Below are 26,443 nucleotides of genomic sequence, written 5' to 3'. Positions count from 1 at the left end.
CCAGTCTATAGCTCTAAGAGTAATTCCATATATGGTCTCTCCACTCATATTTTGCCTAGCCTATTATAGTAATCTCTTACTTAGTTCCAGCTTCTAGTCTCACCCTCTTTAGTCTGACCATGTCATTCCTCTACTCAGTCTTCAGTGGTTACTTACTTCTCCTAGGATAAAATAGAAAACCCCACACTTGATGTTCTCTTTTCTAGTCTTATGTCATATGATTTTTCTCTCCATTTCAGTTAAAATATCATATTTGTTTTCCCCTAGTATAACATATCGCTTCCATGCTTTGTGTAAATAGTTTTCTACCTCTTATGCATGATTTTTCTGGATCATTCCAGCTGTCAGTCCTCTATCCTCTTTGAAATCCCCTTTCTTTAGTTTGAGCTTTGTTTTTATATATTTATGTATGGGTTGTTCCCATCCCCATCCTCTTCCTCCATAATAAAATGTAACTTCCTTGAAGACAGAGAGTGCTTATTTTATCTTTGTGAGCCATTGTCTTACACATAGTAATAGATACATAATAATGTTCGTTGTATTGAACTTCCTCATGCATACTAAGAAGAAAGGATATTTTGGTATAACAGACAACTCAGGTACTACACTGGTACCCAGGAAATAGTAGATAGATAAGAAGAAGAATTTTTGTCTAAAAAGATCATAGTGACTTCACATAGCTGTCTCTGTACACTTACCTCACACCAAGATATATGCATATGGCTGATGGAGGCAGATGATGTGCTTTAGGAGAGCAACAAATGTTGAGATTGGGTCATGTGAAGAATTCACAATGGCCATTCTCATTGGTAAAAAGGAGGTTTACTGTTAAGGTATATGAATGTAAAGGAATATCATTATTATATAAAAAAATGATCAGTAGGCTGATTTCAGAAAGACCTGGAGAGATTTTCATGAACTGATGCTAAGTGAAGTGAATAGAACCAGGAGATCATTATACATGGCAACAATAAGATTTTGTGATGATCAACTGTGATGGATGTGGCTCTTTTCAACAATGACGTGATTCAGGCCAATGCCAATAGATTTGTGACAGCGGGAGCCATCTGCATCCAGAGAGAGAAGTATGAAGACTGAATGTGGATCACAACAGAGAATTTTCACTTTTTTGTTGTTGTAGTGGTTGTTTGCTTGCTTGTTTTTTTCTTTCTCATTTCCCCCTTTTGATTTTATTTTTCCTGTGCAGCATGATAAATGTGGAAATATGTTTAGAAGAATTGCACATGTTTAACCTATATTGGATTTCTCACTATCTAGGGAAAAGGAAGGGAGGGAGGGAGGGAGAAAAATTTGGAATACAATATTTTCTAAGGATGAATGTTTTCTTTGCATGTATTTTGAAAAAAAACTTATTGTAAAAAATGAAATAATTGTAGACAAAATAAAAATAAGATAGGTTTATTTAGGAGAAGAGGTTACAGACAAAATGAAGAGATACAATAAACACCAGAAATGGTAAATTTGAAATAGAATTGAGAGAGCAGTGAAAGGAGTTTTAATAATTGATGATGGAAAGAGCAAGTTTCCTAATGGAACCCCGAGTAGAGAAAGGACATCCTAGAAGGGACTTAGCACCCTAAAAGAGCTAGTTATAAGGAGAAGTGGGGTTTGAGAAAAGAGACACACAAGGCATGGGGGAGGGATAAGGGGAAAGACACCAGGAAACAGAGTGTCATGAAGGACTGACCCAAAGGAGAGCAGCAAAGATGGTGTGGACTATAAGCAGATTTATAGGGAAATTTTAATCCAAGGGAAATGACTGGGATTTCTGCCAGGATATAGCAAGCTGAAGTTGCCCACGATCACCCACAGAGGGTGGACCTCAAGGACTTGACATTTCTTGGCTAGAGACAGTAAGGTGGGGCTACCCACAGGGGAGGGGGAACCTCCACAGAGGTAAGAGTCACTAAACTAAACTGATCTCATCACAGCCTTTCCCTGCCTGCCCCGAAGAATGATTCTATCAATACTCCAGTTTCTCTCTGCTAACCACACCCAGTCATCCAACACCTCATTACATGAATCTAGCTTCCTGAATGGAGGTCCTCATTAAATCAACATTCAACACATATGATTTAATGTCTACTATGTTGAAGTTATTTTCCTAAGTGTGAGGGAAATATAAAATTAATAAGGACTTTACAATTTGATAAAGAACATAAGACTAGAAAATCACAATGCTGAATTGAACTCTTTACTACAGCCCATATTGTGTATTGGCCTCCTGCAATCCAAAATATCTAAATTTGATAAACATACAAACAATATAATGGGGGTTTAATGTATGTGTAGAGCATTTCTCAAAGTATCTCCCCACATGGAAAGGATAGAGAGCCTTTTTCTAAATATTTTATGATGACATGTAATGGAAAAAACCTTAGAGAGTCCTTGGAGCATGGATTTTTTTTTTTTTAACGTTCTAGTATGCCAAACTAACCATGTGATTGGGAGATGTATTCTTTATTAGCTATATGACTAGAACAAGGAATACTTCAGAAAGGAAGTAAGTTGGCCTAATCTCTTTGGTTCTCGTTTTAACTAGTTTTTCCTCACAGCATGTAAGAGATGATGCTGTAAGCAGGTCATTGGCCTTCTTCCTCCTCAAGCCACATAGCTTGTTAATACAGAGTGGGACTTTTTGTTTGCCTCAAAATTTGCTTTTTTTGATCAGCAGGATGATTTCAGAAAGGTTTGGAGAGACTTACATGAACTAAATGAAATGAGTAGAACAAAGAGAATGTTATACACAACAATAAATGGATTACATGGATAATCAGTTCCTATGGACGTGGCTCTTTTCAACAATGAGGTAATTTAGGCCAGTTCCAATGACTTTGTGATGGAGAGAGCCATCTACATTAGAGAAAGGACTGTGGGGAATGAGTGTGGTTCACAACAGTATTTTCACTCTTTTTGTTGTTGTTTGCTTGCATTTTGTTTTCTTTCTCATTTTTCTTTCTCTTTTTGATCTGATTTTTCTTGTGCAGCATGAAAATTGTGGAAATATGTATAAAACTGCACATATTTAACATTTATTGGATTACTTGCCATCTAGGGGAGGAGGTGAGGGAAAGTCTGAGAGAAAAAAAAATTGGAACACAAGGTTCTTCAAGGATGAATATTGAAAACTAATAAAAAGATACACACACACATACATATATATATATATACACATATTTTTTTTTTCTTTAGGTGAAATAATAGCAGCATATCAGGGCTCCAGCTGCATCTGGGCTTTTTAGGTAGTTCAGCATTGTTATTCCATGAATAAGGAGTGACCCTTTGGTAGCTGAGACAGGCTTCATCCATCCATGATACCATATTTGTATGTGAACTTGGTGGAACCAATTTTCTGTAGGAACTAAATTAGGTTTTGAGTTTCCTCTCATCAGAAATTGAGGTGGTGTAATGGAGAAAGTATGTGCCTGAGGTATAGGGGAGAAATATTTGTTTTTTGTTATTGTTATATCTTTAAAGTAAATATCACCTTCTAAAAGGTAATTGAAGTTAAATTACTAAATGGAACTTGGATGCTATTTAATAGTCCCTAACAATGACCAGGGCCAGATTATATGTCTAATCTCTTCAATTTCCAAAGACAGATGGAAATATTATAAATCAGCATCTGCCTCAAGTGTCAAGTATTAATCATCTTTGTGAAGTTCTTAGCAGGAGTTTTTCATTAAAAATATCTCCAGGAAGGATGGTCAGCCTATGCTTTCTTAGGGAAACTATCTAAAACTACATATGTTAATAGGATTACATAAGCAGATTCTCCAAAGGATCCCAAGGCTACATGTTCTGTGGTTAATGAGATAATATTAATACAAAACATTAGTGAGTAATAAAAGATGAAAAAACACCAAAATGCCCAATTGAGTTTCAGAATGCAACCCATGTTGTTACATTGTCCCTTAGCAATCCAAAAGGTATAAAGTTGAATCAAGTAACAAGGGAAAAATCAATATCTCATTCATGTTAAATATGCCCTAATGACCTCTATTATACTGCTCACCACAGAGCAATTGATCACTTTCATTTCTGGTGAAACACATTACAGTAGTAAAATTTTCACTTTTATAATAGGATAATTATGTATTAATTTTTAAGAAGAGCATTTTAAGAACATGAAACAAATTTTTTTCCCTCCAACAACTTGTTGATCAATATTATAGTTTCAGAGATTTCTGATATTTAAGTGATCCTAAGTCCTGAATAATAGTTTCTAACTTCTTGGAGGAAGAATCCTTGGACCAGGACAGAGATAATAATAATGAATAGCTGTTTCCTATTAACAGTGGCCTCTTCCTCCAGGGCACTTCTAAGCACTGTTTATAAACTCTTCCTCATGTTCTGAGTGCCTTGGAATCCCTTTGGGATCAGAGCATAGAAATGATACAAGGATTGTAATTGCTAATGTCATTATAAAGCTTGTCCTGTAAGAACAATATTCACAGATCACTTCATTCACCTCTGATGTGGAGGTTAATCACCACATAGAAACACATTACTTTTTTTTTTTTTAAATAGCAAGTGATGGAGAATCTAGTTATTGCCGTAGGTAGGTGGCTATGTGTTTTATCACTATGAATCATGAAATGCTAGAAACAGTTTCCAAGTACTGCTGATTAATGCTCTTCTTGAAGTTACAAAGTTATTTAAAAAAAGAATATTTTTGTTGGTCAGAGGTATTCTATATTTATTCTCTCTACTGTCCCCTTCCATCACTATTTCCTTGTTTTTGCTGAGTATTATGTAGTAGACAGAGTATTGGGCTTGGAGTAAGAAAATCTGGATTTAGTTTTTTGCTGTTTACTATTCCTTTTCATAAAGTTCCCTGAGCCATGGTAAATGGTATGAATTTTTATTGTTTAGTCATGAGATTGCTTTGATGATCAAATAAGATCATGTCTATGTTGAGAGATTATAATGTGAATTGTTATTGGGGACAAGTGTTATTGATCCACCAGACTTTTCAGTTTCTTCTTTCATTAGTGTAATCTATGTTATTTGAAAAGAGTGGAATATGATAGAGGAGTTTAAAATTTTTTACCCACCATAACTAACCTCAATTCTTTTCTTATTTAAAGAAGTAGAGTATTTTGAGTACCATAAAAACTAAGAACTAGGGGCAGCTAGGTGGTGCAGTGGACAGAGCACCAGCCCTGAAATCAGGAGGACCTGAGTTCAAATTTGGTCTCAGACACTTAACACTTCCTAGCTGTGTGACCCTGGGCAAGTCACTTAACTCTAATAGCCTCAGCAAAAAACAAAACAAAACCCCAACTCCCCCAAAAAACCTAAGAACTAAATTTATCTAACTATGTCAGAAGAGTTGAATTGAAGGCCTCCTGAGAATTCAAAGAAAAGTCTGAAGAGCAGAGATTTTAGTCAAAACAAGTGCCTACTTCTTTTTTTCTTCAATAGTATTTTATTTTTCTAAATACACATATTTTCCAACATTCATTTTTGTAAGACTTTATATTCCAAATTTTCCTCTCTCCTTCCCTTTCCTTCCCCCTCCCCAACACAGCAAGCCATTGATATGGATTAAACAAATACAATCCTTTAAAAGATATTTCTATATTTAATTGCCCATTTTTGTGAAAAGCCTTCATAAGGGGAAGCATTTCACAGATATTGTTTAAAAGAGCTTCATTGTCATTGGCTCACACAGCTCTAGCCTTTCTTTAAAGTTGAGAAGTTTACTAACTACAAGTTTGCTAGCTAGCTCTCTTTTGGAGGTCAGAGAAATCAGAGCCTTGAATATAATAGTTTGGCTGAAAATTAGAGATAAGGTACATTATAGTCAATTCGTGAAGGGGAGAGGCTTATTAACCATTGCATATCTGGTGAATGTTGGATAGGGCATTAAATAAGCCTGAAGATATTTTAGATTAGATGAAGAACAGCTGAAATTGAGATGCTTTCAGAGAGTCAGCAGCAGAGAGCAACGACCAGCAGGGAACAGTTAGAAAGCAACATATGGCATGGAATAAGCCAAATTGATATCATTGGCATAGCATTGCCAGAAGTCTGGTAATTCTGCAATATCATGTTTCTATACACATGAGTCTTGGTAATAAGTGTTCCTTATATATATATATATATATCACTTCACATGGCACCCTGGCTGTGCATTTTCTCCATGTGTGTAGGTTCTACACACCTAGATATATCAACTGTTCTCAATTAGTGTATGTAAATTTGTGAAAGAATGAAATCAAAATTTCTGGGGAAAAGTTTTGTTACTGTTTTATTCTATTTTCCCAAATACTTTATTACTAAACCAATGTGTTTTCTGGCCAACTAGTAAAAGTAAACACATTAATGAGGGCTTTTAAGTCCTGGTTTGGAGAAGATTCTGACCTAAAAAATGTATCTAGAATTTAGAGTAGCTTTTAGGGACCCATGGATAAGAAGAATTTTTGGTCCACACAAAGTCCTTTCACTTTGTGTAAGATATTATATAATTCCTTTCTCTTATATGATTATGCTCCATCATGATGTAATTCTTTCATATTTTGGGCCTTTTGAGTTGAAGGCTATAGCACTGTTCTAATATAGTTTAGCACTGAGCAATTTCAATGATAAAGTTTAGTTGTGTTGAAGGCCTGACACTAAGATGAACACAATAATGTACATTATGCTTAATGTAACTTTTCCCTTATTCTTTCTTAAATAACTTGGAAGGGCTTTGTTATCTCTCTCTCTCTCTCTCTCTCTCTCTCTCTCTCTCTCTCTCTCTCTCTCTCTCTTTCACACACACACACACACACACACACACACACACACACACACAATTAGGAATTCTGGCACTTATGGCAAAGCCAGTAATGGGAGTAATGGGGGGAAAGGTAGGAATGGAAACCTGAGGAGAGATCTTGGACTCTTAGAATTCAAGATGGCCTTATTCAGTGAGAGAATTTGGGATAACATGGTTAAAAAGGCCACTAGGACAGGAATCAGGGTTGAATCAGATTGGGAAAAATTACTTAAAAAACAAAGACCTCAAGATATCCTTGTGGCTGGCAGGTCCTACATTGTTGATGATCCTACGTGTTCTCTTGAAATGATGTTGTGTTGCTCTCATGATCTGGCAATACGATTCAGAACAAATTATAAGTCTATTCCAGTTGGGTAGAAGTACATTTGTAAAGGGCTAAGCCAGTTCAAATAATAATATTTAGCATTTATATAGCATTTTAAAGTTTGTAAAGTGCTTTATATGTTATCTCATTTTATTTCTCATAACAACCCTATGATATAAAAATTATTATTATCCTCATTTTTCAGCTGGAGAAGAATGAGGGAGAAGTTAAGTGATTTGATCAGTTACACAGATATTAGGGGCCTGAGGGAGGATTTGAACTCAGGTCTTTCTGGAATCAATTACAACATCCTCTCCACTAATCTACCCTGGCTGCCTTCTAAGTACAATCCATGCCCTTTTGATGAAGACTATGAGCCTTGGAACCCTGATCTCCTGTACAGAGAGAAGATGGGGGAAAAAAAGATATTTAGGCAGGGAAGAGGTGTGGTATAGGGGAAACTGGGTCCCATGAAAGAAATATCATGGTGATGGGAATGGTAGCACATGGGAATGTGAGGGAATGGGAGAACTATCTCAGGAAAAATGTGCTTCCTATATTCTGGTATCCTTGTCTGAAGTCCCAGTCATCATCATACCTGTGTTTTGTGTATGTTTTTAAATCTGGAAGAGAATTTAAAAATCACTTGTTCTAATCCCCCTTCCTCCCATTTTTTTTTGGTAGACTAAGAAACTGAGGCCCAGATAAATTAGGAAAGTTATAAGTTATAAGAAGTTATAAGAAGAAATTACTGGCAAAATAGAAATTTAAACCTTGACCTCCTGACTGTCTTCAAAAAGGTAATATAGTTTTTATGGGTTGGAGTATACTGGGTCTAAGATTAAATATCTATGTAATTCTGTATCTTGCAGCTGCAGAATTTTTATGCTTTAGTCTCTGAATAAACAGGCTGGAGATCATAGAGAGATATTAAAAGAACTGCTGGTGGGGATTCTTTGTGTGAGTGTTATTGCTGTTCAGTCATTTCTGACTTTTCTTGACCCAATTTGGGATTTTCTTTTCAAAGATAATAGAGTAGTTTTACATTTGCTTCTCTAGCTAATTTTACAAATGAGAGAACTGAGGCAAGCAGGACTGTGTGAGTTGCTCAAGACCACACAGCTAGCAAGTATCTGGCGCCAGATTTGAACTCAGAAAGATAAAACTATCTTATTCCAAGGCTATTGCTCTGTCCAGCTGTCTGAATATTTAACATAAATTTATTTATGAGTTATTACTTAGAATTCTTCCAATATATAATTTTTGCTAATTGATTTGTGTAACTATATGAACATCATCTAAAGTCATGATGCTTCATTGCAGTGTGGACTTTTGTTCTTTGGATGATTTGCCAGTGGAACACAAGTTCTCCAGGGTTCGATGAGCTGAAAAAATCTCAAATGATATTTGGTCAATGACTATCTGTCCATTGTTTTACTGAAAATCCTCCTGATTTAAGATTGAAAAATTTAATATCCTCAGATTAATGAATTATTTTTGGTCATCCTGCATGAAATTTTCTTCTCAGACATGAGTTTAGTTAGGTTTCCAAGGTGTATCAGAACGGGAAATACCCATGCTAATTAAGTTATGGATCTTTCACTGACCACAAGAAAGCACCAGAGCCTGAGGATTTTGTTGCTAATAAATATACATATAATAAAAGTAGGAAAGTGAACCAGGAAGGTGGACCTTGCCTACTCAACTTAGTTTTTGTTCTGACTCAGACTTATTTGCGTGCTAAACCAGAGAAGATCTTGGGAATTTCTGACCCTATTGGGCTTGATGTCTGGAAAAATAGGTTGTGATAGATAAATATGTGAATGTTGAATGAATTGTAGAAAGATTGTGAATCGGTCCAACCATCCTGGAAAAAAAATAAAAAAAGTTACCAAACTTGACATACCCTTTGATCCAGTGATAATGCTCCTAGATAAATATTTTAAGGAGGTTTAAGATCTAAATTCAAAGTTGTATATCTACCAAAAACATTTATAGTAGTAAATTTTTGGAAGATAAAGATTATTCATCAATTGAGAAGTTACAGAAAAAGATATGGTCTATGAATTACAATGGGAAATTACTGTAGTATTAGAAATGATAGGGCAGCTAGATGGCACAGTGTATAGAGTGCCAGACCTGAAGTTAGGAAGATCCAGCTTTCTGAGTTCAAATCTGGCTTCAGGCACTGACTCTTTATATGTAACTGGGCAAGTCACTTAATCTTGTTTGCCTCAATTCCTCATCTGTAAAATGAACTGGGGAAGAAAATGGCAAAATAGTTCATTATTTTTATCAAGAAAACTCCAAATGGAGTCATGGAGAATCAGACACACCTGTTAATGACACAATAACAACAAATTCGAAATGATGAACATGAAGGATTCATTGAAATTTGGAAAAACTTGTATGAACTAATGAAAGAAGTACATCAACTTACATGATGACCTAACAAGGTAAAAGAAGGTAAAAAAAAATTATAGTATTTTATTTTTCCAAATACATGTAAAGATAGTTTTCAACATCTACCTTTGCAAAATCTAGTGTTCCAATTTTTTTCTCTCTCTCCCACCTCTCTCCCCTAGACAGCAAGCAGTTTGATTTAGGTTAAATGTGTACGGTTCTTATAAACATTTTTTCATATATGTCATGCTGTGCAAGAAAAATCAGATCAAAAGAAAAAAAACACAAGAGAAAAAAACAGCACCAGAGGGCATTAACAATATCAGAAGTGTGCCCCAATTGTGTATGCACTCTAACTTCCTGAATGTTCTACTCATGTGGATTCCTGGCATTTTTACATTTCTTTACATTTGCTCTCTGGGTACACATGTCTCCTATGGGTATGTCTTACATGAATAATCCTTAGTCATGTACATTAGACATTCTTTGTATGTATGACCTCTCCACTGGTGATGTGTCAGATTTACAAGGGAGTAATTAAATCCTTGCTCCATAAGCAAATAGGAGGGATCTTCTCTTATAATTTTCTCTATTATTTTAATGATAAAATATCCTTTGCTTGATTCTTCAGATGGAAAGTAAAATAAAACACCTGGGGGAGAGAGGAGGTAAACAATGGTTTTTGAGTGGGTACTGTAAGAAGCAAAATATCTTACCAAGAACTCCACTAACTCCCTGATGAATGCTGGAAAGATTTTATTTTACATTCTTGCAAGAATAGGTGTGCCACAATTCTGTAGAATGGAAACATATCTACAGAGGCCAGGTCAACACTTTTTATGAGGTTTAGTTAGTTAGATCTACTTCTCCCTTCAATAATCTGATTGGTCAGGATCCTGTTCAGATTACAATTTTCCCTAAGGTAAATAATATATCCAATTTTAAGCAAAATATCAAAAGAACAATTCTACCCTTGGTTCTTTGAGCTCATACCGTTGGTTACATTTCCATTTTCCGAAACCTTTCTTGTCCCAAGACACAACCTCCCCCTTTTCAATGGCAACCTTATCACATTCCCTGGGGTATTTATCCTTCTTCAAGGACACCCATGGAAGTAAAACAAAACTCTAAGATTACAAAATCTCATTTCATACTGTATTCATCAGTTGAATACTTTTGAATATTGGATAGCTTTTCTAAGAGCTCATTTGCAAGATTTTATACTTTAAAATATTTTAAATATCAACAGTGAAGACCCTTATAGTGGGAAGTCCTTTTTCCTGAATGGGTTGAACCAGATGGCTGCTAAGATACCTTCTAAATCTCAAATTTGTGATTCTGTGCTTTAGCGAGGATACTTTCTCCATGAATGCCTTAGTATAGTAAATGATTTTGTGAGTTGCTATGGCATTCAAGAATTTACCATCTGGTGGACAACCTGCTGGTGTTAAGATTGTTCTCGACTTAGCACGGGTGGTCTCTTTAATGGCAGCCTGCCTTTGGATTTACAACTGAAATCTGCATGACTTAGTAAGACCTATTTGAGTTTGCAATGTGCTGGTATTACCTTGAGTATCCAAGATGGGTCCAAAAGAGTGCCATAAGTTCAGAAAAGGACTTCTATGGAAGGGAAGTTTGTCTATCTTTTAACATAAGTAATTTAAACTACATATTTGTATCATTATACAAACAGATGATAGGACCCCTAAATAATTACTCTTGTCCAGATCATTTGCCTGTTGTTAACACATGACTATTCTGTATGTTCAGAAAAGGTAGCAAGCCTCAGAAACAAATGTTATGCAATGATAAAGGTATGGATTCAATTTTGAAACCATTTAACTTGGCAAGTTGAATTATTCTTCACAAACCAAATGAATGAATTCACAAATCAGTCCTCTCAAGTGAAATGAGATCTCCTCAAGCTGGGTCTAGAAATATAATTAAATGGAGCAGACAGTTCAGCCCACAGATTGCCTTTTTAGTATCCTCTAACCCAGCAGGCTGGAAACACCTGAAGTGATTCTGTTTCCTTTAGGAAGGGGAAGCCTGTCATCTAGTGGCTACTGTAAAAACTTACACTCGTTTAAAGTTTCAGTAAGTTTACTTTTCCTCTAAGTTTAAGAACAAAATCTGAGAGTCAGTCATTAAGTCTAAGGGAGAGACTGGAGTTAACTAGATTGCAAGTAACTTGTCCCATGATCACATAGGTAAAATTTGAATCCAGATTTTCATGGCTTTAAGCTCAACAGAAGAAAAGGAAGGTAATCAGTTGATTTAAAAACATTTAGCAAGTGCTTATTATATGTAAAGCATTGTTCAAGGCCAGATGTCAGTGACTACAATAGCCTTTAGATAAAAAACAAATAGGTAAACTTATTTTAAAATTATGAATAAGAAAATAAATTTTTACATATACCAAGACCAAAAAAAAAATGAGAATTGCACAAGAAAGCAAAAATCCATTACACACAGATTGTCCCTCTTATTATAAATTAAATTTGTTGATAGCAACATTACCCTGCTTATCAATCTCCTTTGAATTTTATAAATATTTCTTTGATATGCTTTCCTCACTTTTCCAAACCCTTCCCCTCACTTCTTTCCTTCTTCCCCCACTTCCCCACTCTCTTGTACTTGTCAGTATTTTTGCATTCCTAGAAGCAATACTGTTCCAACTTAATATCCCAGTTGTGCAGACTCCTACAGAACAGAGAGCACACATAGGGGATTGACAGCCAGGCTGAGCCACTTACAAGTTCAGTACTGGGACTATTTGCAGATGTAAACTAAGAATAATTGTTAGATTAGCTAACCCTACCTAGGAAATGATAAATTTCCAAGTCAAGTCCCTGAGTGAGGGAAAATTGAAGAGACCTTTGTCAATGGTTTTTGTCCTTTCTAAAAGAAAAAAAAATTCTAAAAAATTCTAAAAGAATATAATGAACTTGAACAGAAAAGAGTGTTGTACCAATTTAGCCAAAGGAGGCCAGAAAGTTCAGTAGGTAAAATCATCCAGGATAACCATTCTGTGGAGATTTTGAAACAAGTACTGAGACTATTAGGATAGTATCCATCATGCATAAGTCTGGTCATAAGCATGATGGAACAGGATAAATGGGAAAGATTCATAAAGTTGGAAGAAATGCATCAGTGGAGTTCCTCAATGTGTGATATTTCTTTATGTTTCACTACCATACATTTATTGCTATTGAACTGGGGAGGTGTTGGTAAAAATTTAACAACTAACTCTCCAAAAAATGCTTAATATATTTTAAAATTTAATTTGTATTATTAATATTTTTCTCTATCCTTTCTTAAGTTTAGACAATGAACAAAACAATATATCAAGCCCTGATCTATGGGGTTTGCTAACTTCTGAAGTGTAAATGCTTACAATGAAAATAATAATTAATAATTTGCTCTTTGAGCTAGTATGTATGAGCTTCCTCCAGCATATTCCTGTATTGAACTATTGTTTTACTATATTGATATACATATTAATACTTCTTATCTGGCTATATTTCTCTGCAATGCTGGTTCCCTTTTCCCATTGTTAAGGTTCCTTTTGGGACTTTTTTTTTTTTTGGACCAGACTCAGGTGGGTTTTGCTTCATTCTATGCCCAAATGTTCATTTGACTCTAAAGACTTTGTCATCATGGCCTCACACAAGTACCTCTTTTCCCAGCCTTCTTCCAGCTTACTTTTATGTGTTTCCTTCTTCAGGTAGAATATAAGCTTTTTAAGGGCAGTTACCATCTTTCCTTTTGCTTTGATTTATATCCTCAGGTCTTAGCACAGTGGCTGGTAAGTAAGCACTTAATGAATACCTGTTACCTAGAGTCTCTGGCTATATGTAGATGTATAGTATTACAAGAGTCTTAGTTTTATTTAATTTATGCAAATCAATTATATCTACTTTATATCAGTGGTTCTCAAACTTTTGTTCTCAGTATCTTCATGTTGTTAAAAAACTATCGAGGATCTGTTCAAAGAGTTTTTGTTCACATGAGTTATATTTATAGCTATTTACTATATTAGGAATAAAAAATAATTTTGAATTTGTAGACCCTCTGAAAGGGTTTTAGAAACCCCAACAATTCTTTGGATTACACTTTGAGGACCACTGCTTTATATGAAAGCAAGGAAATAGAAAAAGGCATATTTATTTCAGAATTATTATATTGCAGTGACTTTAAAAGCATTATTTTATTTAATCCTCATAAAAACCCTGGGAGGTTGTTGCTGCTGAAGAAATTGTGATAGACAGTGGCCATGTGACTTGTTCAGGATCACACAGCTAGGCTGTATTAGAGACTGGATTTGAATTTTAGTCTTTTAGACTATGCTACCTAATCACCTTTGGCATGAGGCATTTTATTTGATTATAATATTTTGTGACACGGAGCCACCTGCCAGTAACTGCTGGAGGGCTAACTCAGACCTGTAAAATGGATCTCTTCATGTGATGGATCATGAGAGGATGATGATAATACAAGGAAACTGAGAGGCAGTTGGATTCTTTGACCTCTCTCATTTTCCCTCTTGCCTCCAATTTATTTCATTCCTAATCCACATGGAACACCTCTGTCACTAAAGGCTGCTTTGCAACTCCTTCACGTGTTATGATTCACAGCTGTGGAGCCTCTCAGAGAAATGACTTGCCCCTTTACATAGCCAGGGTCCTTAACAATAATACAGTGAAAGTTTTGCAAAGATAAATTGTATTCTGAATCTGTATGAACTATGTGAAAAGCTAATGTCTAAGTACTATTTTGAATACCTACATATTCCCAGGTTTCTCCCAGTGATTTTTTCAGAGATTGTAAGTGGAAGAAAGGCCACTGTGTTAACTGTTGTAAGGAACAATGGCAGAGAATGGAATATAAGGGTGAGATCCTTTCAGGCATAAATGCTTCATTAATCTAAAAGGGACCTGGGATAACTGTATGTTCATCATAAATTAGAGTGGGATACTTCAACAAGAGAAGCTATTTTCTTTTTTTAAAATTAATGCTTTTTATTTTCTTTCTTTTTTTTTTAAAAAATAACTTTTTATTGATAGAACACATGCCAGAGTAATTTTTTACAGCATTATCCCTTGCATTCACTTCTGCTCCGATTTTTTCCCTCCCTCCCTCCACTCCGTCCCCGAGATGGCAAGCAGTCTTTTACATGTTGAATAGGTTACAGTATATCCTAGATACAATATATGTGTGCAGAACCGAACAGTTTTCTTGTTGCACAAGGAGAATTGACTTCAGAAGGTAGAAATAACCCGGGAAGAAAAACAAAAATGCAAGCAGTTTATATTCATTTCCCAATGTTCTTTCTTTGGGTGTAGCTAAAGCTTTTTATTTTCAAAACATATGTGTGGATAATTTTTCAACATTGACTCTTGCAAAATCCTGTATTCCAAATGTTCCCCTCTTTCCCCTACCTCCTCCCCTCGAAGGCAAGTAATCCAATATATGTTAAACGTGTTAAAATATATGTTAAGTCCAACATATACATACATATTTATACAATTATTTTGCTGCACAAGGAAAATCAGATCAAAAAGGAAAAAAATGAGAAAGAAAACAAAATGCAAACAAACACAACAAAAAAGTGAAAATGCTATGTTGTGATCCACACTCAGTTCCCACAGTCCTCTCTCCATCACAAAATTATTGGAACTGGTCTGCATCATCTCATTGTTGAAGAGAGCCACATCCATCAGAATTGATTATCATATGATGATCTTGTTGTTGCTGTGTATAATGATCTCCTGGTTCTGATCATTTCACTTAGCATCAGTTCACGTAAGTCTCTCCAGGTTTATCTAAAATCATCCTGCTGATTGTTTCTTACAGAACAATAGTATTTCATAACATTCATATATCATAATTTATTCAGCCATCCTCCAATTGATGGACATCCACTTAGTTTCCAGTTTCTTGAAGGGAACCTATTTTCAAAAAGATTGTTGAATTGGAGAAGCTCAATGCCTCTCCCCCTCCCTGCCTGGCAGGTGACAGGCCTCAGAGCCAAGGCTCTGAGAGTGAGTAGAACTGAAGAGACTTCTTTTACTTCCAGCTTAAGTGTCTCTGTTCTTTCTGAGCATGGTAGCACCCCCAAGACAAAAGAATATAGGAATAACCCAGTTGAAAAAGCTCAGGGAGGCTAATAAGTCAACTTGTCCAATAAAGACGCTGTGTCCTGTGAGAAGCCAGACCAGAATCAGCCATAACTTGTTTTTCTCATTAATACCATCTATTACTTCTACTATATGCTTAATCTTGAATGATTCTTGTATTCTTGGTCTAAATCTAACCTGATTGTAGTGCATAATCTTTTAAATTTTTGCTGTGAAGTCTTTGCTAATATTTTATTAAATATTTTTGCATCAATAGTCATTAGTAGTCTATCATTTACTTTCTCTGATTTTTTTCTCCTTGCATATCTATCTTATAGAAAGTAGAACAGCAACTTTTAAAAAAATAAACAATTTGTGTAAAATTGGAGATAATTGTTCTTTGAATGTTTGATAGAATTCACTGCTAAGTCCATCTGACCACATTGTGACCCTTTTATTTATGGCTTGTTCATTCCTCCCCTTCCCCCAGATTGATTTATCTGAAGTATTTATTTCTTGTTCTGCTAATCTGAGTTTTGCCATTTTTATAAATATTAACCACTTCATGTTATTAATTTTCACATAATTAAATCACATAAATAAAAATAGTTTCTAATAATTTCCTTTTTATTTGTGGTAAGATTTCCTTTTTTATATTAGTAATTTTATTTTATTCTTTTTTAGGATTAAATTAAATAATGATAGCTATTTTATTATTAAATTTCATAAAAGAATAATCTCTGAGTTTTATTTGTCATTTCAATAGTTGTTTCTTAAATTTCAATTTCAATAGTAATATATAATTAAAGTGTTGTGTTCTTACTACTTTGCTTTGCCTTTCCTCACCTAGCCCAAACTCCAATCTTTGGGTTTTTTTTTCAATTTTCTTTCACTCTTTGTGTTTAGTCCTCTGAAGTTGAAGTTTTGTTTTGTTTGTGATTGCTCCTGCTCTCTTTGGCTTATTGCAATATGATATTCCAAGAGTTTCTCTCTTTTATATGGTGGTTCTCAAGTTTTGTAGGTTTTTTTTTTTTTTTTTTTTTTTTGCTGAGGCATTGGGGTTAAGTGACTTGTCCAGAGTCACACAGCTAGGAAGTATTAAGTGTATGAAAGCAGATTTGAACTGAGATCCTCCTGACTTCAGAACTGGCGCTCTATCCACTGCACCACCTAGCTGCTCTGTTTTGTCTGATTTTTACTATAGTTCCTTGGTGCCTAAAACCTACCTAGCTACTTGCAGGTTTTTTTTTCCTTTAAACTGGAAATTCTAGATTTGAAATATGTTTTTGGTTATTTTCTGTTTGGAATTCCTTCTAAGAAGTGATCTATGGATTCTTTCTTTTCATTTTGATTCTTTTTTTCTTATGATTTCTTGAAACATGATATTTAGCATGTTTTTTTATATGGTCATGGTTTTTATGAAGTCTAATGATTCCTAAATTATTTCTTAAATTATTTTCTAAGTCAGTTTTCTTGGATAGTGTATTTTCTACTTAAAAATAGTTTGACTTTATTCTGTTATTTCTTTTTGTTATAGGGTGTCATTGAATTCTTTTTACTCTAATTGTATTTTTCTGTTCTGTTTTCAGTTATTTATTTTCCTTTTTTTCTTTTCCTTTTCTTTTATAACTTGAATGCTCATTTAATTTTTTAACTTTTTCTTCCACTTACATTGTAGACTTCTTGGCTAAGCTGTTCCCACTTTTCCCTATTGCCCCACCCCTCAACTTCCATTTTTAGTTACTGTGAAGTTATTACCCCTTTTTTGGGTTTACCTCTTGATTTTCTCTTAATCAATAATATTTCTTACTTGTTTTCAATGCTTTCTTCTGTATATTCATATTTTCAACCTCAGTTATTTTGGGTTGGAGTTTTATACTTGGGTCAGCCTCCTCTAACATTCTTTGTTGGCTTAGTAGGACAACTTTAATTCTATTGACTCTGTAGTCTGGGTATTGCTCCCAATCTGAATGAAATGATTAGTATTAGACCCCATGATCTGCCCTCAGTCGCTGACTTCTGACACAGTCTCCTAATGGCCCACTCCAATTTCAAACTCTAACTAAAATTTTTCTCTGTCTCTCTGCAGGATATTTAATCAGAACTCAGTTCCCTCTCTCCCGTGGCCTTAATAGACATCAGTGGAATGGTGGAGATCATGATCAGGCTTTCTTCATCAGGTGCTGAGTGTCTATCCTTTTTCCTGTTGTATCTCATAATGCTCTGAAGTGTGCATTTTTGGACCTTTTCTTCTTGTATAGTGATCTATTTGAGTTTGGCTCTGTCACGTGCATATAAATACACTAAGACTATGGCCAGAATTGGGCTTCAAGGACTCCATAACGGGAGCTAACAGAGATATCCCTGTTCAGAACTCTATCTAGATTCATAATTATTTGTGGAAATTTATGCTGGTTCCCCTTCTCTCCCTATATTCACTATCTTCTGATCTGGATACTTGAGTCCACCCTGGTTTTCCTAGCATGATTCCTTCCCCATTTCTACTTCTTCCATCTTTACCTGTGTCAGTTCTGGCTTTCCTAGTCCAACCTCTCCAACTTCTGGTATTTTTGGTACAGTTCTAGGAGGATGGAAGAGCTTCTTTCTGCTTCTTTTAAAATTTCTTTACCAATAGAATTTTGGGGGCTGTTTTCAGCTACTTGCTGGAGTTTATAAGGGAAACTTTTATGGAGTACTGAAGGGAAGGAAAACTTCAGACTTGTTGCCTAAAATGACCTGTGTAGGTGCATCTGGAATGATTATTACAGGTGCTGAAGTTTAGGGGATTCATTCACTTCAAGTCAGTAATTCATTCCCTCAGTGTTTATCCAGTATTACATCATGATGTTACTAATGTCTGCAGGGGATCATTCCCCGAATTTAGACAAATGAGTTTGAACAAAACCGAAACTTTCCAAATTGTATCTGTGTCATAGGTCTCTTATACAATCAGAGACTGAAAAATTGGAAAGGATATTAGGAGTAAATCTATCCTTATCTTCTCATTTTACAGATGTGGAAACTGAGGCCCACAGAGTGAAGTAAGGAATTGAGGTGGGCTTTAATTCAAGGTTCTGTGACTCTAGAGGCAACTAGATTGTGCATTAGATAAGAGTTTAGGCTTGACTTCAAATCTGGCTCAGAAACTTATTAGCCTGGACAAGTCACTTAACACTTTTTGCCTCAGTTTCCTCATCTGTAAAACAAAGTGGAGAAGGAAATAACAAATCACTCCAGTATCTTCGTTAAGAAAACCCCAAATGGGTTCACAAAAAGTTGTATATGACCAAAACTCCTGAACCTATGAATATAAAACTCAGAATTCTTGCCTTTATATCATACTGTCACAGAGAAAGTTTCACTGCCCAGGAAAATTTTGTGAAGGTGGAAAGCAACTTCACAATTGATCTTCACTACTGACATTTATATTTTGATGGTCTCAGCACTTCCTAATTTCTTATAGACTCTGAAAGCTAGAGAATAACAGGGAAGGCTGTTCTCATGATGCATGCAGTCTAGCTGGAGGTGTGAATATCAAAAATGTGCGTGAAATTGTTTGAAATGAGATCTTGAGTTCAGTTTTCAGAGAGTAAAAGTGTCCAGAAATTCTGAAGGGTATGATAGACTAATATCCAAATTTTCAGATCCAGCTTAACTATTTGGTACTTTAGTTTTCTTCTCAGTAGGATATAGGAATTGTATTTGTCATCCATCTTGCTTCTGGATGGGCTTTGATGCTTTATGAAATTCATCCTTTAAATTGAGAATTTGGGAGGATGTGAAATTACTGATTAGTGAATGGAAATTGTTGCAAGAGGTGAAGCAGGAAAAGGGAATGACTGTTATTGATGAGTTCTTTTAAAAGGCTGTGTAGGCTATGCCAGATTACTTTCTCTCTTGGGGAAGGGGGAGGGAAGAAGAAAAAAATTTAGAACTCAAAAATCTTACAAAAATGTATGTTGAAAACTATCTTTATATGTAATTAGAAAAATAAAATAATTTTGAGAAAAAAAGTCTGTCTCTCTGTGTGTGTGTATTATGGTGAAGGAAAAAAGAACAGAAGAAAATAGCAAAGAAATAGAAAGAATCTAGACAATGGAGAGTCATTATGTAGGATCAGCATGTGAAAGGAGAAGTCATATAATATGTAAAGAGGAGGAACCAAAGAATATGGGAATCCTGAGACCATATATACAAAGAGACATGCACATATAGTTATTTTGTTATAAAAGTGAATTGTGTACAGAATGACAAGGGGTTAATTAGAAATGTGAGTGACTTTATTGTCTCTATATATGCATACACACACATGTGTAGGCACACATATAGGTACATGTGTGCAATTACTTATCGTGTGTGGATGTATATGTGTGTATATAGCAATGTGTTACATGGTTTTGCTTAACTGTATTTGTTAAAAAAGAGAATTCCATCCAGGCCTGGAAGGAAGTAATTAGGAAATGAGAGTGATGATAAAAAATAAATTAAATACATATAAGTTCATTGATTGTATGTTAATTAAATATATGTCTACAAGTATATATATATATGTATATATATATATATGATTAAAAAATATACATATGCACATATACATTTAATTGAAAATTGGGAAATGCTAGGAAATGAGAACAATGTAAAAAAGTTATCAAATATATAGGATTAATATATTTTAAAATGTATTTATTTATATATTTTTATATTATATTATATATAATATCTAAATATATAAGTAATATATTTAAAAATAAAAAATTCAAACTGTACTTCTAATAATTATATAATTCATATTACATCATTTAATATTTATATTATAATTCATATATTTCATATAATTCATAAATACATTAAGTATGTTTAAAATGTATATAATGAGAGGCAGAGTCAAGATGGTGGAGTAAAGACAAGATGCTGGAGCTCTCCCCCCAAAACTTCCAAATACCTTTAAATAATGACTTGAAGCAAATTTTAGAGCACCAGAACCCACAAAAAAGATGGAATGGAGCAATTTTCCAGCCAAAGATGGTTTGGAAGATCACTAGGAGGGTCTGTTGCATCAGGGTGGATCTGTAGCATAATTGTAGCATAAAGCATACCCTCACAGACCTGTGGTTCTAGCAGACCAGAAGCTTGTGAATCTATGCAGTGGCAGCAGTCTCCAAACTTCTCAACCCAAAGATGCCACGGGCGATAGCAACCAGGAGCAGGTGAAAGAGGCAGCAGCAGCAGCAGCAGCTATAGTGCCAGCTTTCAGAGATCTCAGCCCACAGACAGGAGTGCTGAATAGTGGTCAGAGGGAGAGTTATGGTCCCCTTTACTAGCACTGTTGCAGGACTCTGTTGCTTTGCTCATACTTAGGTCCTGGTTGCAGTGCAGGCTGAAATTATAGGTTTCTAAAAGGATCTATGGAAACAGCTGCACAAAATCCTTGAAGCTTGGGACATTGCACCCTTCAGTATGGAAATGGAACCCTATTTTAACAAAGAGTTAAAAGCTTCACTATGAAAACAGAGCCCTACTTTCACAAAGAATTAAAAGTTAAGTAATAGGCAGGGAAAGGAGCAAACAAGAGAAAAAAATTCTGACTATAAAAAGTTACTATGGTGATATCAGATTAAAAATAAACTTAGAAGAGGATAGCAAAACAACAAAGCTTCCATGAAAAAATAAGAAGTGGTTACAGACTATGGAAAAATTCAAAAGGGATTCTGAAATCAAGGAAGAGGGAAAAACTGAGAAGAGAAATAAGAGTGATACAAAAGGAAACACTAAGCTAATGAGGAGAAGAATGCCTTAAAAAGCAAAATTGGCCAAATGGGAGTTATAAAAGCTCACTGAAGTAATTCCTTAAAAATTAGAATTGAGCAAATGCAAACCAAAGATTTTATGAGAAATCAAGAAAAAAAATTTGTGAAATATCTCATTGGGAAAACAATTAACCTGCAAAATAGATCCAGGAAAGGTAATTTTAAAATTATAGATGTACCTGAAAGCCATGATCAAAAGAAGAGACTAGACATCGTCTTTCATGAAATTATCAAGGAAAAGTATCCTGATATTCTAGAACCAGCAGGTAAAATAGAAATCTACCAATCAAAGAATCTACCAATCATCTCCTGAAAGAGATGCCAAGAAGAAAACTTCTAGGAATATTATACTAAATTCAGGAACTCACAATTCAAGGAGAAAACATTGCAGGCATCCAGAGAGACAATTCAAGTATGATGGAGCTATAATTAGGATAATGAAAAATTTAGCAGCTTCTATATTAAAGGGTCAGAGGGAATATGATATTCTGAAGAGCAATGGAGCTAGGATAACAATCAAGAATCATCTACCCAGCAAAACTCAGTATAATCCTTCAGGAGAAAAGGTGGATATTCAATGAAATAGAGGACTGTCAAGTATTTGTGATGAAAAGGCCAGAGCTGAATAGAAAATTTGATTTCCAAATAAATAAAAAATACAGGACTCAGGAGAAACATAAGGAGTTAATCAGGAAAAGGAAATAATAAGGGACTTAGTTAGATCTATCTGTTTACATTCCTAAATGGGCAGGCAATATTTATAACTCATAAGAATTTTCTCATTATTATGACAGAAGGAGCATATGTAGATAGATGGCAAATTTGTGAATTGAATATGAAAAGATAATGTAAAAAATAAAATTAAGGAGTGAGAGAGAACTATACTGAGAGAAAGGGAAAGGGACAGCGGTGGAATGGATTTGTATTTTATCTGCCATAAAATTTTTACAATAGAGCTTAAGAAAGAAAGTGGAACGAGTAAACCTTTTATCAGAAATGGCTCAAAGAGGAAATAAGATACAAACTCTATATGGATATAGAAATTTATCTTACCCAGTGGGAAAGTAGGAGGGGAAGGGAATACAAGAAAGGGGCAGGGTACTAGAAGAGAGGAATATTGGAGCAGGGGGTGATCAGAGGCAAAACACAGAGGAGAGACACGATGAAAGGAAAGAGAGAATAGAATAAATGGGGGAATAGAATTAGTAGCAGTAACTGGAAAAATAATTTTGAAGCAAGTTTCTTTGATGAAAGCTTCATTTCTCAACTATATAGGGAATTGAACCAAATTTAAAAAAAGAAGAGCCCAATTGACAAATAATTAAAAGATATGAACTATGCCCAAAGAGTTATAAAATCATGCCTGTCCTTTAACCTAGCAATTCCTACTACGGGGCAGGAATCCCAAAAGAGCTTTAAAGAAAAAAAGGAAAGAACCTACATATACAAAATATTTATAACAGCTCTTTTCTCATGGCAAAGAATTGAAAATTGAGGGAATACCCATCAATTAGGGAATGGATGAATAAATTATGGCATGTGATTATGATGGAATATTATTGGTTTATAAGAAATAATGGGCAGGATGCTCTCAGAAAAACTTGGAAATTCCTCCATAAACTCAAGTAAAGTGAAATGTATTGTGCCCAAAGTAATAACCATGTTGTGGAATGATCAGCTGTGAATGACTTTGCTATTCTCAGCAATACAATGATTCACAACTACTCTGAAAAACATGATGAAAAATGACATCCATACTCAGAGAAAAAAACAGATTGAAGCATACTTTAAAAAAAAAAAGACTTTTTTTTCTTGAGTTTTCTTTTGAAAGGGGGAAAAGTTTACGTTTTTTTCCGACAACTTGATTTTTATGGAAATGTTTTGCATAATTTCATATGTTCTCAATTGGGGAGGAGAGGAGGGAGGAAGGGAGAGAAAATGGAACTCACAGTTTTAAAGATAAATGTAAAAAATATTTTACATGTAATTCAGGAAAATAAAAATATTAAACAACAAAAAATGTATGTAACATGTCAAATGTTTTTACAAACCTTAAAGTATTACATAAATGCTGTCATAATTATTATTTTAAAAAAATCTTTCATTATAACCAAGAGAATATTGTACACAGAAATGACAAGATTTTTGTGATAATCAACTCTGATGGATGTGATTACAGGTTTTCAACAATGAAGTGATTCAGGCTAATTCCAATAGACTTGTGATGGAGAGAACCATCTGCATCCAGAAAGAGGACTATGGAGACTGAATGTGGATCACAAAACAATATTTTCCTTTTTATTGTGGTTTGCTTGTTTTTCTTTCTTTCTCATTTTTTCTTCCATTTGATCTGATTTTTCTTGTGCAGCATGATAAATGTGGAAATATGTATAGAAGAATTGCACATGTTTTAACATATATTGGATTACTTGCTATCTAGGGGAGTGAGAAAAATTTGGAACACAAGGTTTTGCAAGGATTAATGTGTAAATGGGCTGAGGCTTGAGTTGATGCACTGAGGTCCCAAGCATGTGAGGCTAAATAGTAATTGGACCATACTCTATTAATATATATGCTGGGAGAAAGAATGGCCCCCGCCCACTTTTTGTGCAAGTCCTGATGTGTTGTATAGGAAATGACGTTTTTGGTGGGTGGAGGCAGAGGAGTGGAAAAGAAAGTGGAAAGAGAGACTGCTGGCTGGCATCTTGACACAGCTACTCGTATTGCCATCGCTGCGGCCCTTCATCTCCGATCTCCCTCTGCTAGCTGGCTATTTTTGCATGTATTTTGAAAATAAAAAGATATTATTAAAAAGTCACTTATTTCTAAATTCTAATCATTCTAAGTGGAACCTTCCTTTGTAACCAATATGGATAAGCAAAACTAGTCATTGATTGTGTCTGATAATATATGATTTTTTCCAGTATCGTAATCCACTATCTCTCTACTAAGAAAAGTGAGGTAGACTTCCTCATCAGTTCTCTGGAACCAATTAATATGTTTCTCTGGTTTCTGATGTTCTGTAGAATAGGTTCCTATATGGTTATCTTGACTCATGCATTATGCTCTATATCTGTTTATACAAGTTTCTTTAAGTTCTTTTTGTTAGTTATTTGTTAGGGTACAACAGTATTCCATTACATGCACATATGACAATTTATTTAGCCATTTCCCAATGAATGAACATCCATCTTGTTTCCAGTTTTTTTGATGCTGCTGTAAATATATATTCACACATACAAATTTGTGCGTGTATAACTTTAACCTCCTTAGGGTAAATGCTCAGCAGTGTTAACTCTGGGTCTAAAAATAAGAACAAGCTGGTCATTTTAGAGAGCCTGGTTCCAGATTGATTTCCCCAACAGCTGGACTAGTTTACAATTCTATTAACAGCATAATTGGATACCAATGGATATCATTTTTTTCCCTCAGACAAGCCAATTATAAATTAAGTGTAGAAAAATGTTAAAAGTAGGAAATGTGAAAGAAAATTTAAGGAATGTTAATTTAAAAAAAGGAAAATGAAATGTAATGATAGAGAGGGAGTGGGGTCCTAAGTGTTTGCTAAGGCTCCATGTATTGCAAGGTAGCTGTCACTGTATGATTTAAAGGGAGGCTGAATAGATATCTTTATCTTTTCCTTTTCCCTCCTTCTCCAATGGAGACTTTCATTCCTGGTATGAGGGAAAGCAGAATGGCTCTTAACACCACTACTCTACTCTTCTGGAGTGTGGAGTATAAGCTTCTAGAAGTAAGAATATAGAATATCCTTTAAATATTGTTCATTTAGGGGACATGAACAGATTCAAGCTAACTTCATAGCTTTGTCATTTTGAGGGGAGGAGGACTCTGGGTTGTATATATAAGGTTGACCATTTCCCCATCTAATATCACTTCCAAAATGAACACACATAGCAAATAGCAAAGAAATTCATTTATTCAAATCACAGCAAAACAGAAACCAGAGAAGCTATATATAGTAGAATATATATGAGACAATACAGAATGAAGAAACTCATCTATTGGGAGTGAGGAAATTCAGCTCAAACAAGAGAGAATATCTTGGATCTCAACCAAGAGGAAATTCCCTGAAATCTAAAATAGCAAGTTGGGAATAAGGACATGGTAGAGATTGTCCACTCCTACCTAAAATCTTTTCCTTCAGCAACCTAAATGGAGTTGACCTCTTCAATTTACTCTTTTGAAGCTAGAAGATCCCAGAAAAAAAATTCTCATTTGGAGAATTCTCCAAAGGGCATGGCAGAGAACTGAAGCCTTCTGTCTGGCACCAACTGTGCATAGGTATAGGGCTTTTATTTCCAGCAATTAGGAGAGAGGCTCATACCAATGGGCTTTGGGACAGGGATTACAGAAGGAAAGGGCAATTACAGAGAATTGAGAAAAGGGTAGTATGCAAGAGTTCTGAGGGAAGGTTAAAGTTAATATCTATTTGAAGAAAAGGAGTTTAGGACTGGATTGTAGTTGTTGAAGTTTTGAAATAGCAGTCATTGGCACTTTGAAAACACTCAATAATGTATTTCATCACATGTAACTGTTCTACACTAAGTGAAAAATCTATGCAAAAAAGCCTGGCACAGATTTAATAGTCAGAGACATCTGTCATATTATAATATATGCATTTGCTCAGTAATAGGGTTTAGGATTTTTTTAAGCCACCTGGAGAATGGAAAACTAGGAACACTTCTCTCCCTCCCCTCCCCCCTCCTCCCCCAAACTAGGGCTGCAGTGGTTTTATTTCCATAAAATGAGGCTTCTATTCTTCCGAGAGAGAGACCAGTATTTTGCATAAGCACTGAGTTCACAAAGCAGGAAGATCAGTGCTTAATGCTTCTCTATTAGGAGAGTGAGTTAAACTGCTGTAAATAAATGAGTTCAGTTACTTCCAGCTTTTTTTTGGGGGGAGGGGGATATATGGAAAATACAATCTTGGCACTTTCTTTCAGTGGTAGGTATGATTATTTACTGTAGTAGAAAGTTCTGT

This window comes from Antechinus flavipes, chromosome 2, assembly GCF_016432865.1.
Source record: "Antechinus flavipes isolate AdamAnt ecotype Samford, QLD, Australia chromosome 2, AdamAnt_v2, whole genome shotgun sequence".
NCBI lineage: Eukaryota > Metazoa > Chordata > Mammalia > Dasyuromorphia > Dasyuridae > Antechinus > Antechinus flavipes.
This window is presented reverse-complemented; position numbering follows the sequence as displayed.